The following is a 15,780-nucleotide window of genomic DNA, read 5'->3' as shown; positions in this document are numbered from 1 at the left end:
TGTGACTGCAGTTTATAGAGCCTTGGCTGATCGTTACCCTATGCCCATGCATTCATTCATTTAGCTTGTCCATATTTGCTAAAGGGTCAGGTAACTTATTGTTCTCAGTCACAATTCATGCCTCACCATTTCTTCTGTGTTGCACAAAAAATGTGGGAGTGCAAATTTTATGAAAGATTGCATTGTGGTCTCTTGCATGCTGGTGTTATTTGCTCTGTCTGTTTGGTCTGTGTAAAATCTATTTACTAAATAGCTCTCACCTAAAGAGCACTAGCACTAGAGAGATCCAGGGATTGTGGGATGTGTAGCTTCTTCATGCTTAGTGTCAGTTCTTAGACTACAGACAAAAGTTATACATTAACCTGCACAGTGCCATCCTCAAGTTTGTACACTGTGACAGATGTTGATGGGACACTGGTACACTGACAGATGTTTTTGTGCACTGGTACACAGTGACAAATGTTGACGGTCCACTGGGGACACTGACAGATGTTAATGATCCACTAGGGACACCAACAGATGTTGATGTTGCAATGAGACACTGACAGATGTTGCAATGAAACACTATTGCAGTTGTTGATGTGCATTGGTACACTGTAAAAGATGTTGATGGTACACTGGTACACTGTGACAGATGTTTTTGTGCACTGGTACACAGTGACAGATATTGAAAGTCCACTAGGGATGTTGAGAGATGTGGATGGTCCTTTAGGGACACCACCACATGTTGTTTGCAGTGGGACACTGACAGATGTTGTTGTTGCAATGGAACACTATTTCAGATATTGATGTGCACTGGTACACTGTGACAGATGTTTTTGTGTATCAGTACACTGTAGCAGATGTTTTTGGGACACTGGTACACTGTGACAGATGTTTTGTGCACTGATACACTGTGACAGAAGTTGATTGGACACTGCTACACTGACAGATGTTTTTGTGCACTTGTACACTGTGACAGATGTTGATGATCCACTAGGGACACTGACAGATGTTGATGTTCCAATGGGGCCATTGACAAATGTTGATGTTGCAATGGGACACTATTGCAGATGTTGATGGGACACTGGTACACTGTGACAGATGTTTTTGTGCATAGGTACACTGTGACAGATGTTTTTGTGTATTGGTACACTGTAACAGATGTTGATGGGGCATTGGTACACTGTGACAGAAATTTTTGTGCAGTGGTACACTGTGACAGATGTTGATGTGCGCTTGGACAAGGGACGGATGGTGCTTGGTGCACTGGTGTGGGATGGCTGCACTCTGTGTAATCTGTATGTATGCACAGTAAAATCAGCTACACACAGATTGCTGACAGGTTGCAGTGATCCTCTCTACCCCTCATCACTGAGCTCTCACTGAGCTCAGAAGCAGAACTAATACAGAGTCATGTACCTCTGTTTACATTGTATGATGGCTGTGATTGGACACCACCATCACATGATCGGGAGGGCCAATCAGAGTGCCAATGGTCTGATCTGTGATGAGCTGTGTCTGAGGGACACAGCCATCATGGGATCATGCATCTGTGCGGCCCCATGTTCTGACAGGGTGTATGGGTACATCCTGTCAGAATGGCACTTGTCCTTGTACAATGGCCAGGTGGGAAGTAGTTAAAGTGGTTGTACACCCTTACATAAACCCAGTGAAGTGACTAGCCTCAGGTGATACACAGAGATTGAAGAAATCCATCTACATACGTTATATCTTTTTATCTGCAGTCTTCTCTTCTTTACATATGTTCAAAGTCCAGAATTTATAAAGCTTATCTGAGCTGTCAGAAAACAGGATGTGGAGAGCTGACATTACACACTGTAGACCTCAGTGAGAAGAGCTCTGAGAGCTGATTGGAGGGCAGAGACACACCCCCCGTTCACACATCACACAGGAACAGTGCTCTTAATTGAGACAAGTACACACTATAGAGGGATATGCTTTGTTCATATTTCATAAGGCCTTGTTCACACCATGTGCAGAGAAGTGAGTTATTCTGCCTGAGTTTTCTATGTGCCCTGTTCACACCACAACATTAGTATCATGTGTAGATTTTTTCTGTGCAGGAATTTTCAACATGTATTAACTTTCCCCCAGAGTTCATCTTTAAATGCTAAGTTCACCATTAGAACATGTTATACTGTATGTTACACCCATATTCAGGGCCCTTCTCCTCTAAAGATGCTATTGCTTTTAAAATCAGCGTAGCTGGGCCACGTCATTCAGAGATCTGTGAATGAATAAAGTGCAAATGTCAATATTCCCACCGCCCACATTCCTGGAATAGGCTTAAGGATATCACAAGCTGTATCAACAACCAGCTGGAGACTGGAAGCATCCTAGATCAGTGAATATATTTTCCAACACACCACAGATCTCCAAATTACATACAAATGTTTTTAGCGAAGAATGATCACATCACAGCAAAGTAGTGCAAGGTTTTAGAGATGTGTAGGACCCCTTTATCAGGCATGTGATGTCATATGCCTGAGGAAGGGGTCCTGCATGGCTTTGAAACATTGCACTTCTCTGCTGTGATGTGATCATTCTATAATAAAAAACCTTTGCACGTTATTTGAGGATCTGTGGTGTACTAAATAAACTACAAGTCTTGTCCACCTCCATGACAGATGGACTTGTAGGTATCAATGGAATACGAGTGCGATAATCAGCACACTAGTAGTCCATTGACACTTCTTCCAGCTTTCTAACTGAAAGCCCGTATGGAGGAAGATTTTGCAGGAGCCTGACACTGAATTGATCGTGGATGTAATGCTCTGCAAGCTCTGACGAAAGAAAAATAAATAAATGCATATTTTTTTCCTGCAAAATCACCTCAATCACATCACTTCTTGTGTTCATGCAGCTACTTGACTGTAACATGCGTGGTCTTGTGTATTTCTCAGGGATGATAGGCATTGTGGCCCCATCATATCATTTCTGAGCCTGGTAACAACTCTTATCTATTGCTGAAGTCTGGTCTTATCCCTCTCACAGGCATTTGCACCTATTGCACTGTTAGGCTCACTTAGCCACTGATAAGTCTATGTTGGATTTTATTTTTAACGTTTCCTTCTTACTCCAGTGGATCTGACACCAGCATGTTGAGTTTTCCCCTTCCAATCTGATTCTTCCTCCTCCTATCCTGTCTCTACATAACTTATCTCATTTTTTATGTCATGTTACTTTATGTGGAAGATACTAAAGGTGAGGATTTTTGTGAAAGCTGACTTACTTCTCACCAGACATGCTGGGTACGCCCAAAGCTCAGGAATACATTTTGGATGGACTTGCCTTTTGAACTCTTACATAGATTAAAAAAAGAAAAGACAGGAGTTCAGCCTCAACTGAAACAGCCCCCAAAAACCTTACCTCCTTAGAAACCTATGCCTGCAATTCATTGAGACAAAGGTGGTCAGGGAGCAGTTGAGCCATGGTTCACCCACCTAAAGCCTACCATACTGCCACGCGGATCCATTTACATGCTTCAGCCATGATGTCGTGCATCTTGGCCATGGTAAATTTAATGTGACATGTCCAGACAGGCAGAACAGCCTTTAAAACTCACCCATTCAAGTCAATTGGGTCATGACGCAGCTGCAAGCAATGCTTGGCACATGTTTGCGACTACTAATGAGCCGAACTGCCCTGGGTTTGGTTTCAGAAGGGTTTGACGAATTTAAAAAAAATTCAGATGCCTAACCCGAACCCTATTGAAATCAATGGAAGACAATTCTGTCAAATTAAAAATGCCCATTTTCTGGACTAATAGGCAAGGACACTGCCCTGGGGAACATGTACCAATGCAAAGAAAATACATTAAAAATTCCATTCAGCTAGGAACAGTACATTTTTAAACGCTTAAAGTGAAATGTTAAACATGTCCATTTCCTTTAAATAATATGTCTGTGACGGGTGTCATAATCCTGCCTGTGAAGGGGCACATCTCTGTAATGTACAAAACATGCTGCAGCAGCACTGAAATTTACAAAATAGTTTTAAAATACCTGTGAAATAACATTTCAATGACAACCTATTTAGCTAAAAAAACAAAAATCTTTCACACATACCCCTGCAAGAGTCTGCTATGTATTTTGGGGGACCTTTAGTCCAGCAAATAATGTAATTTGCCAGTAGTTTAAACTGTATTATTTTCTCCCCCTTTGAGTCTGGTATGGATTTTAAAGGGGTACCTCACACACACAAAAAAAGAAAAAAAACAAAATGTGTGAGGTTCCTTAAAATCTATACCATGCCTCTAATTCAAGCATGCAGCCTGACTAACCAGGAAAGGAGGAAGATGGGTATGCGTCCCCCTTTCTGAACTATGCCAAGCCACAGACCCTCAACATGGGGGGTGCCTTTCTAGGGGGATCCCTCTAGCAAAGCACCTTGCCCCATGTTGATGAGGACAAGGGCCTCATCCCCACAACACTGGCTGGTGGCTGTGGGGGTCTGCAGACAGGGAGCTTGCTTGAATTCTGGAAGCCCTCTTTAATAATAGGGGAGGGGGCAGATTCCACCCCCACATAGTACGCCTACGTATTCACAAAAAAGTTGTAACCTAGAAAAAAGAACACCCAAACATTTGACAAATTCGTTATTAAAAAAATAAAAATTCCCCCAAAATGTGATTGTGAATAAATCCTCAGTCACAATGCCTGCCACTCACTGACTCACCAAAAAATAAAATGGATGACCAAGTGAACATGACCAATACCAACAGCACACCTAATTGAATGAGAGCTTCTTGAGCTGTCATCAATTATGTAAGGGTTGGGTAAGGGTGGGAATAGCAGTAGCATCATTGACCAAAATGGCCATATTTGAGTAGTAATATCACTGCTATCCCTGCTCCTTTGCTTGAAAGGGGCAGAGATTCTCCATGATGTCAGTGGTTTCTAGGGATGCTGTGGGCACATGCACTCTTGGCTTTCTTAGGAACCAGTGACAGTGGGAAGCTGTTCTATATAGAATTGCAAGAAAAAATGCTCTATATGATTTTTGGCTACTGTCGAACAAACTGAAGATTGGGCATTTGTTTGAACACCCAAACAGCCAAAGTTCAGTCCAGTTCAGTTCATCTCTACTAATAGGTTACATAATAATAGCTTAGATGGCAGTGGTGATGTTGTCACTTAAAGGAAATATGTTTAGCTTCACTGCCAAGGAACTAGTATTTGGCTGAGGGGTCTTAGAATATCAGCTTCCATTTTTGCCTTCTTGCACAGATATTTTGCTCTTTGATGGATTCCTTTTAAAACTGATACATTAGTTTACTAAGCCAACAATAGTCATTTTGACTTTCATAGAGATGATTGTGACAGACTTCCAGAAATAGCGTAATTATACTTTCCAATTCGTAAACCAAACTTACTGATTTAGGGGGCTCAACAACTATTTCATTTTGTGTACCTCATAGTGGTTGGCTAAAGCTGCTCTTATAGTTTAATATCTGGTATTGCAAATTTGCTCCTGCAAGTGACTGTAAAGCCAGCATATGGTGCTTGTTAAAAGTGTATTTATTTGTGTAATTCTGGGAATATTAGTCTCAGGGCTTTATTAGTTCTTGGTAATGCTGCACGGTACACTAGCTGTTACTTTTTCAGTAAGTAGAGTATTGCTTTGTTCTATATTCTGTTTGTCAATGACAGGAAGAATAACTTGCGCATATAAAGGTTTGGGTTGCATGTTTATGTGGACAGTGAAAAATTTCTATCCCTTTTGTGTTCAAGACAAGCCATCAGCACAGCCCCTGGATAGATGTATTCAAACCACTCTCACAATGTAGTGTTTTCTTAAAGCCATGCTGTGAAGTGGTCAATTATGGTAATTCATTAACTGCAATTTTTTTTAATAAAAATGGATTGTTTAGTTTAACCACTTTGGCTCTTGTACCTTTATATCTCATATGGACCAGAGCAATTTTTACAACAGGCCCGTTTATAAGTTTTAGCAGTAAATTTGTCATTATTTAAAGGATAAGTTCACCTGTTGACAAAAAATAATAAATTTACATTTTGTTGCAGGTAAACAAATGTGAATTTATTATTTTTGGTTGCAGGAGCCTGTAAAGCATTGCACTAGTGTTCAGCAGATCAGCAGGCAGCGGCTGCAGCATTGGGAACTTGTTCCACCCTGAAAACAGGTGAAACTTGTAACATGTTCCCAAAGGTGATCGTATCCTTTAGGATATCAAAGTAATTCATACATTGTTATTTTGGGAACAAACTAGGCTTTCTTTTGGTAATCTTTAGTCAAAAATGTAAAAGGAAAACAAAATATGTTTTTTGTTCCTATTCTGACCAGTGTTAGTTCAAAGAAGTAGTTTTACTGTAAAAATGTATACATTTTATTATTTTATTATTTAAAGTTGTTACCTAGAAATAAGAACACCCAAACATTTGACAAATCCCTTATTAAAAAAAATAATAATTCCCCCAAAATGTGATTCATTGTGAACACATCCTCAGACACAATGCCTGCCATTCGCAGACTCACTAATAAAAAAGTATACATTTTATTATTTTATCATTTAAAGTTGTTACCTAGAAATAAGAACACCCAAACATTTGACAAATCTAAATAATAAAATAATAAAATGTATACTTTTTATTTTTTTAATAACAGATTTGTCAAAGGTTTGGGTGTTCTTATTTCTAGGTAACAACTTTAAATAATAAAATAATAAAATGTATACTTTTTATTTTTTAAATAACAAAGTTGTTACCTAGAAATAAGAACAACCAAAAATTTGACAAATCTGTTATTAAAAATATAAAAAGTATACATTTTATTATTTAACCCCTTCATAACCGCATAACACATACATGTAGCATCCAGATAGTGGGCTTTAATCCTGGCTGCTGTATGCTGTATATGTGTACCTTTGTTTGTGCTGGAAGTGTGCTTGATTGTTTTCCCAGAACTGTGACCAAGCTGTCGATGACAGCTTTGTGTCTCCTACTAATAATCAGGAACTAAAAGAACTGATCTTTCACTCTATATCCTGTTCTTGTGTTGTTTCTCTTCTGTGAAGAGGAGAAACAGCAGACTTCTCCTCTAGGTAGGAGGTAAAGACAGAGGCGTCCCTAATGTTGGTGTCACCCGTTGTGGTAACACTTGGTGACACCCCCTCCAACGATCCTCACAGGATGGATTGGATCTGCTGATTGGGCATAATGGATTGGAGTCTGATCCATTATCCTCCCCAATCCGCAGATCCGACACATCCTGCAGGGATTGTAGGCTTGCAACCTATATTGGGTTAACTGATCTCTCCACAAAAAAGTAAGTTTTAAAGCAAGCCCCCCTCTCTCTCCTCCCCTCTCTGCCTTCTCTCTCTTCCCCTCTCTCTCTGCCCTCTTTCCCCCCCCCCTCCCCTCTCTCTCTCCCCCCTACCTACTACATGAAGCTGCAGTGCTGTCACCAGGGTCGGGGGATTACACATTGACCTGCTGTATACTCTGCCCGCTTCTCCAGCACACCGACTTCAGCACCCATGGCAGGGATGTGGACCCACCCCTCTGCTGAAACTCCAAGGAGAAGTGTCTGAAGTGCCTGCCTCACTGGCCATCCCCTCAATGCTTGCTTATTTCAGCAGCGGCACATACAGGGACGGACTGAGCCTCTCATGGGGCCCTGCAGTGACCCCGGGCCCTCGGGCAGTGCCCGAATGGTCAATCCGCCCCTGGTGGAGCGGGTCCAGTGTCACCCCATGGAAAAGTGTCACCTGATGTGGCGCGCACCCCCCACACCTGCCTAAGGACACCCCTGGGTAAAGATACATTGTATCTTTCCTCCTTGCTAGAGGAGAAGTCTGCACAAAAAAGGTCTGATGAAAAAAATAATAAAAGTAAAGATTGATCTAGTTTGGTTTAGTGTTAATGTGAGTCTTAGTGCCAGTGTTGGTGCCAGTTAGTGTCAGTGTTGGTGTGTTAGTGATAGTGGCAGTGCCCGGTATTGGCATTGTGGGTTGGTACCAGTGTTCGTTATTGGCATTGTTAGTGTCAGTTGATGGTAGTGTTAGGATCAGTATGCTTTAGGTAAGTAAAAAAGGTTTAGGGTTTCAGCGTGTCAGAGTATTTAGGTAGGACAAAAACAAAATGTGTACTATTGTTTCTTGGTCCTACTACAGGTACAAAGAACAATAATACACACATATGTGGTATCACCAAATTGTCAGTAGGAGATTGTTTTGCAGGCTTTAGGTAATAGGTCATCTTAATGGCATAACAAATATACAGCTAAAGTTTAAATAACAATGTTTTCTTTTTTCCTACTGAGTCTTCCTTTCCTGATAACACTATATCAGGAGATATCCATTACCATTTGCCACCAAATGAAAGCCCAATTTGTCCTACAAAAAAACCCAAACAAGGGAATAATCCATCTGGACACACTAAGTACGGTAGATGCAATGATATGTACAGTTTTACTAACGCATGTCAAAGTTGCAATATTGTGCTCAGGAGTTAAGCTTTGTTTTGACTTTGGTCATGAAGGGGTTAATATAAAATTATGTTTCTGGTGCACAGCATGACAACGTTCTGATCCTTTTTAATTTTGCACATTTTTGTGACACTAATAAAAAAACAAATTTAATGAAAAATTTATATTTTAATGGTAAAAAAGAATAAAAAATTAGCTAAGAGGAGAAGGGAAGGAAGGAGTTAATGAGGGCTGATTAGGGTTACCTAAGGGTTAAGAGGGGTTACACGGGAATACATTTGAACTACGTGTAAGGTGTCTTTAAAATGTTAATTCACCTTGTCAAAAAAGAAAAGGTGAACTAACGCCATACACCCTTCCAACTGTATGATCCCTGCTGTACTTATCTATGTAGGTACTAAACAGTCAGTACCCATGTAACCTGTGTACTGGTCTAGGGATCTGCAATCTCCACTTTTCTCCCTCTTTTCTGTGTAGCACTTCCGGGACATATCTATTTTTTTTAGTAGCAGATGCCAATAAATAAAACAAATATTGGAACTCCAAGATATTATTGGGAAGTACAGTGGCCAAGTGGTTAGCACTTCTGTCTAGCAACAAGGGGTGTATTTACCACAAGGCAAACAAGGCACATCCCCCCAGAATGGATGGAAGAAGGGTCACGTGCACCATGGGAACCAGGTGGGATCTGAGAGAGGCTGCTTGACTGCCTGATGGTGTATGTAGAGCCTGACTCTCGTTCCCGGGGATGTCCGGAGCTGTGAAGATAAGTGTCTTTCTCTCTATTGCCGGGGGAGGGGGGGTAGTGGAAGCAGGGGCAGACTGACCATTTGGAAACTCGGGCCCGGGGTCAGTAGGGGGCCCCATGAGATGCCCCTGGTATCTTTTTCATAGGCTTTTTTGAGTTTGGGTAAGGACACAGGGGCCCCATGATCCTCTATTGGCCGGGGGCCCCATGAGTTGTCAGTCCGCCCCTGAGTGGAAGGTACTCCCAGGTGGGGGGCACAGGTTTTATTGGTCAGTGTCAGGCTCTCTCCATGGGAGGGGGTGGTGGTGTTGGTTGTGTCTGTGGGGGCAGACGATTTTTGTGTTGCCTAGGGTAGCAGAAAACCTAAATACACCACTAATGTTGGTTCAAATCCCAGCCACAGCACCTCCTGTATGGAGTTTACACATTCTCCCTGTGCCTGCGTGGGTTTCCTCCAGGTACTCCTGTTTCCTCATACCCTCCAATGACATGTTGGTAGGTTAATTGGCTCATGTCTAAACTGGCACTAGTATGTGTAAGAATATGAGTTAGGGACCTTAGTTTGTATGCACCTTGAAGTCAGGGACTGATGTGAATGAACAATATATGTCAAGCACTGTGTAGATTGATGGGGCTATATACTGTAAGTAACAGTAATAAATAAATATTGTGATACTGATAAAAAGTCTGGTCAATTGCACAGACAGAATAAACACCATGGCTGTTTCTTTTAAAAGGAATCTGTGTGAGAAGGCTCAGATGGAAGTTTCCATTGTCTGACATTTGGCCTTAATACTAGTTCTTGGGAGCAGAGGCATCAATTGCGGTAGAAGCTGAATAGCTTTTAGTTCAGATACTGTCTAAGCAGCAACTAGTCTGCTACATCTATATTATTGTACTGTTACCTGTTTGACAGCTATGGAATTGGAATCATTTTAAATGATTATGAATCAGCAGAACATCTCATACATTGCGTGGCATTATCTTAATATGTTCTATTAAAATATGTAAACAAGACCCTGTCAAAGTATAATAATGATTCAGCCCTAATGCATGTGGCTAACAGGTCAATTTCAAGTTCCGTGACTCTTTTAGCTCTAATGTTTCTGAGGCATCTGAGGACACATCACCCTGTGCCAGCTTACTTTGACTGCAACTTTCCTAGCTACAGAAATGGTAGCCAAAGTACAGCTTGTTAAACTTACTGACTCTTTTGCTGATCTGTAAAAGAAATAAAGAGATTACTGTGAAAATACTCTGCTGCCCTCTAAAGGCACTCATATGAACCATCAGCAAAACCATTTAATGTATAACTAAAGGCCAAACTTTTTTTTAGTTTTGGATAGAGTTGAGAGGGATTAGAAACCTTGTTAGTTTTTATTGTAGTCTGTGCCCCCATTAAGGAGATTCACCTTTCCTTTTTTTTTTTTTTTTTTTTTTACTGTTTACCATTGTCTTTGAAAGTGAAAGTAAAAGAAAATCCTAACATTTTGTGTTGTCCCCAGAAAGGAAAACATCCAATGGGGACACTAGTTCTGGTGACTTGGGGGTCCCCAAGGAATTCTCTTAGTTTTCATGGATTTCCTCTGACTTGTTTGGCTATGGGGCAGGAAGTGAAGGGAAATCTCTGCGATGGGACACAGATGATGAAAAAAATCTTGCAGGGGTTACAACCCTCCCTTACTATCCAAAATGAAAAAAACAAATGCCTATAGTTCTACTTTAAAGCTAATCCCAAAACATTTATACCATTAATATATTATTAAAGGCAAAACCTTTTTTTAGATTTGTCTAGAGTAGTGAGGTAAACCCTCTGTCAGGTTTTTATTGCTGTCTGTGTCTCCATTAGGGAAATTCACACTCTCTAATTGTCTTGATCATTAAGGACCAGTTTGACTTGCTACCAGAACAGAAATCTTCCAATGGGGGGCAATTTTTCCTGTGACAGCTGTCTAAGAGGGATTTCACTCATATATAAGATATCCCCTCAGTTCGTGTTCAGTTTAACCACTTCCCATCCGGCTGCTGTATATAAACGGAGACGGATGGTGGAAGTCCAGGGGCAGGTTGCCGTTCATAAACAGCTCCCGCCATTTTGGATTGTGCGTGCTACCTGGGAGCGTGTGGCACTGCGATCCGGTGCCCGTGGAACACCCATCACTGTACGGGGCCTCTGTGAGGTCCCGATCATGTGTTCACTGATTGGCCAATCAGTGATCACATGAATAGGTGTAAGCAACAATGCAGCCAGAGAAAAGGAGAAATGATTGCTTTTACAGCCTTCATGGGTGTAAAAGCAATCAGTGAATCAGTGTAAAAAAAACAAAAACAAATCTTCATCACCCTCCACAAGTACTATGGTGGCACTGTACTGCTAGGGTGACAGGATGTTAAAAAATCTGTGAATGATCACAGAGGTCACATGGTACAGGGCTATTCACAACAGCATTGTACCATGTGACAAGCTGTGACCAATCACAGTTCACACAGTATTTCTCAATGGCTGCAAGAATGCAGCCAGAGACAAGGAGAAATGATTGCTTTTACAGCCTTCATGGGTGTAAAAGCAATCCGTGAATTAGTGTAAAAAAAAAAAAAAAATCTTCATCACCCTCCACAAGTGCTATGGTGGCACTGTACTGCAAGGGTGACAGGATGTTAAAAAATAACAAAAACATAAATAATATAAAAGAAATAAAATAAAAACGTAAAATATATTTTTTTTATTTATAATTTTTGGTTATAAACTAATTTGGGTTATTTTTTTTTACTAAAAAGATAACTGAATACATTTTGGCCAAGATTTATGAAGAAACATTTATTTGCAAAATTTTATAAGAAAAACACTTTTTTCAAAATTTTTGGACTTTTTTGTTTATATTGCAAAAAAAAAAAAAAACCCAGTGGTGAATAAATACCACCAAAATAAAGTTTTATCTGTCAAAAAAAATGCTAAAAAATTCATATGGGTACAGTGTTGCATCACCGTGCAATTGTCATTCAAAGTGTGATAGCGCTGAAAGCTAAAAAATGGCCTGGACAGGAAGGGGGTAAAAGTGTCTGGACTTGAAGTGTTTAAAGGACAAGAAATTATTATTATTATTATCATTATACAGGATTTATATAGCGTCAACAGTTTGCTCAGTGCTTTACAATATAACGGGAGACAATACAGCAACAATAGAGTTCAATACAAGAGGGATAGGAGCTCCTTGGAGCTTACAATCTAGGAGATGAAGGGATATCTCCCCAATGAGACCCAAATGGCAAAAAAACCCAAAAACTGATGGTGGTTTAACCCTCCTCCAACTTTATCCAAATTGGAAAAAAAAGTTTGGGCTAATATACAGTATGTTACATTTTATATTTCTATAATATATTCTATAATACTACAATACTCCAGTTTCCCATGGTGGTGTACAACAGCACTTTTTATAGAATGTATCCCACTGAAAAAGCCATTGTATGCCTAATTACATGGTGCATGTGCCTCCTTACATGTATATATACACTGCTCACAAAAAATTAAAGGGACACTTTGAAAACACATCAGATCTCAATGTAGAAAAATATCATGCTGGATATCTATACTGATATGGACTGAGTAATGTGTTAGGAACAAAAGGATGTCCCATCCTTTGATGGAAATGAAAATGATCAGTTTACAGAGGACTGAATTCCAAGACACCCCAAAAATCAAAGTGAAAAAAGGATGCTGCAGACTAGTCTATTTTGCGGAAATTTAATTGCAGCAACTCAAAATGGTCCTCAGTAACTTGTATGGCCCCCACATGCTTGTATGCATGCTCCTAATGAGATGACAGATGTTGTCCTGAGGTTATTTCATCCCAGATCTGGATCAGGGCATCACTGAGCTCCTGGACAGTCTGAGGTGCAACCTGGCATTGTCGGATGGACCAAAACATATCCCAGAGGTGTTCTATTGGAATTAGGTCAGGTGAGCATGGGGATCATTCATTGGTATCAATTCCTTCATCCTCCAGGAACTGCCTGCATACTCTCGCCACATGAGGTCGGGCATTGTCGTGTACCAGGAGGAACCCAGGACCCACTGCACCAGCGTAGGGTCTGGCATTAGGTCCAAGGATTTCATCCCGATACCTAATGGCAGTCAGGGTGCCATTGTCTAGCCTGTAGAGGTTTGTGCTTCCCTCCATGGATATGCCTCCCCAGACTGTCACTGACCCACCACCAAAATGGTCATGCTAAACAATGTTACAGGCAGCATAACTTTCTCCATGGCTTCTCCAGACCCTCTTACATCTGTCACATGTGCTCAGGGTGATACTGCTCTCATCTGTGAAAAGCACAGGGTGCCAGTGACAGACCTGCCAATTCCGGTGTTCAGTGCCAAATGCCAGTTGAGCTCTATGGTGCCAGGCAGTGAGCAGAGGGCCCACTAGAGGACGTCGGGCCCTTAGGCCAACCTCATGAAGTCTGTTTCTGATTGTTTGGTCAGAGACATTCACACCAGTGGCCTGCTGGAGGTCATTTTGTAGAGCTCTGGCAGTGCTCATCCTGTTCCTCCTTGCACAAAGGAGCAGATACCGGTCCTGCTGATGGGTTAAGTACCTTCTAAGGCCTTGTCCAGCTTTCCTAGAGTAACTGCCTGTCTCCTGGAATCTCCTCCATGCTCTTGAGACTTTTTTGGGAGACACAGAAAACCTTCTGGCAATGGCATGTATTGATGTGCCATCCTGGAGGAGTTGGACTGCCTGTGCAACCTCTGTAGGGTCCAGGTATCGCCTCATACTACCAGTAGTGACACTGACCCTAGCCAAATGCAAAACTAGTGAAAAACCATCAGAAAAGAAATTAAAAAAGAGAAATGAAAAATAAAAAATGAAACAGGAGGAAATAAAAAGAAATGAAAAGGAGGAAACACAAAAAACAATAATTTATTTTTATTTCCTCCTTTATTTTTTATTTTTCATTTCTCCTTGTGAACTCCTTTCTGTTGTATTTATCCTACTAACATCTTCCCGGTCCTTCCTTCTCCTTTAAATTATTAACTATATGTTTCCTGCTTTGTTCCACATCTCTCTGCTCCATATAAGGCTCTTTCTGTGTCAGTGTTCCCCCTATGCTTGAGAAAGGAGCACGCTGGTCCTCGGATCCTGTGCATGCTCAGAAACGCGTCGCATTCTTATGACATCACACGCCATCGCCACTGCACCAGAGTGCACATGGACATGCCAGGCTTTCACTTCCAGGCTCCATCTTACATTGCTTCAGCGCCCCCTGCTGTCCAGCCAGAGTTCACATAGACTTGCCAGGCTTGTACTACAGGCTCCACTTAAACACCTCTCCAATGCTCCCTGCTGTCCAGTCGGCATTCCTGTTCACTCTTCTAGATTACAACTTTGAGGTGTTGTGCTTTGTTAACCCCTTATGAGCCTACTTATTATCATCTACATGTGAGTGATTTTATTTATGTTCACCATTAAATACATCTTACAGTCTACACTCAGAGGTGTTGTGTTTCTCTTCTTGTCCACTCCAGAGTCATTGCTTCACTCTATCACAGCTCACCAGGTGTCTCCAGACTGTTCATCTCCCCACCAGCTCCTGGCCCCATACTGAGCCTAGATACTATATGGATTGCTTATTCCATGCGCCTCTCATCCTTTTTTATTTAGCGTAGAAACAAGGGTTGCTTGTTTCAACAAGGGTTGATGTTTAACCTGTACTGGGGGAGCCATACTATTGGTATATGCCCAAGCTAGACTTGGGGTTTAAGGCAGGTCTCTATTAATTTACAGACTGAATTTTCTAAGCTTTTATACACCGAGGTATAAGTAAAGGCAAATAGTTTTACCCCTTGTCATGATTTTAATGCTGCCTCTGTCTTCCCTGGGGAGATTCACACCACTGTTTGTTTTGGTAACCATTGATACCGAGACAGAAAATGAGGGGGAATCCAAATTTTTGAGTTGTTATCAAATCAGAGGGACACCTGTTCTATTGACAGCTCTATAAAATGGAAATTCCATTTACTTTGAAGAGCTTTCCTCTCATTTCCTGTTGTGCCTTTGGGACAGAAAGTGAAAGAAATCTCCCCAGTGAAACACAGGCACTCTAAAGGGTTTTAACCCTTCTCTACTTTATTTAAAACTTAAAAAAATAACCCCTCAGAGAACACTGCTCTAAAAAGTACATACCTAATAGGTACACCACCTAGTCCCATCCAGCCACTGTGGCTGTCAGACTCTTAGAATTTAGCAGGGTGTTGGCAACGGGGCTGGATAGTGCTCCTGTGCCCTCCAGGTGCAGCTAAATGCTGGAACCTCATGGACTGGGGCTAAAAGCCCAGTGTGCATGAAACCATAAGTGTATCTAAAGCCAAAACATTTTTTTTTGTTGCTACCTGTTATCTGATGAGTTTCATTTTCTCTATTTGTCCCATTAACTACTATTACCAGGACTAAAAGTGAAGGAAAATCCAACATTTTGAGTTGTCACCATAAAAGCAATAGAAAGATCTGTGGATTCAATTTATTTAGACAGGGTTGATGGGTGGTCAACTGGTACCACATCTCCAGTATTGTACAGATAGAGGT

General features: G+C 41.1%; 1 protein-coding gene across 3 annotated transcripts in view; it reads left to right on the top strand.

Annotated features, from left to right (window-relative positions):
- Positions 1–15,780, top strand: part of ADAMTS3 (ADAM metallopeptidase with thrombospondin type 1 motif 3) — a 305,366-nt gene that overhangs the window by 218,923 nt on the left and 70,663 nt on the right. The gene's annotated exons all lie outside the window — the stretch shown is intronic.

The sequence above is a fragment of the Staurois parvus genome, unplaced genomic scaffold, assembly GCF_062004578.1.
Source record: "Staurois parvus isolate SC_StPar_1 unplaced genomic scaffold, SC_StPar_1.0 ptg000227l, whole genome shotgun sequence".
Classification (NCBI taxonomy): Eukaryota; Metazoa; Chordata; class Amphibia; order Anura; family Ranidae; genus Staurois; species Staurois parvus.
This window is presented reverse-complemented; position numbering and strand designations above follow the sequence as displayed.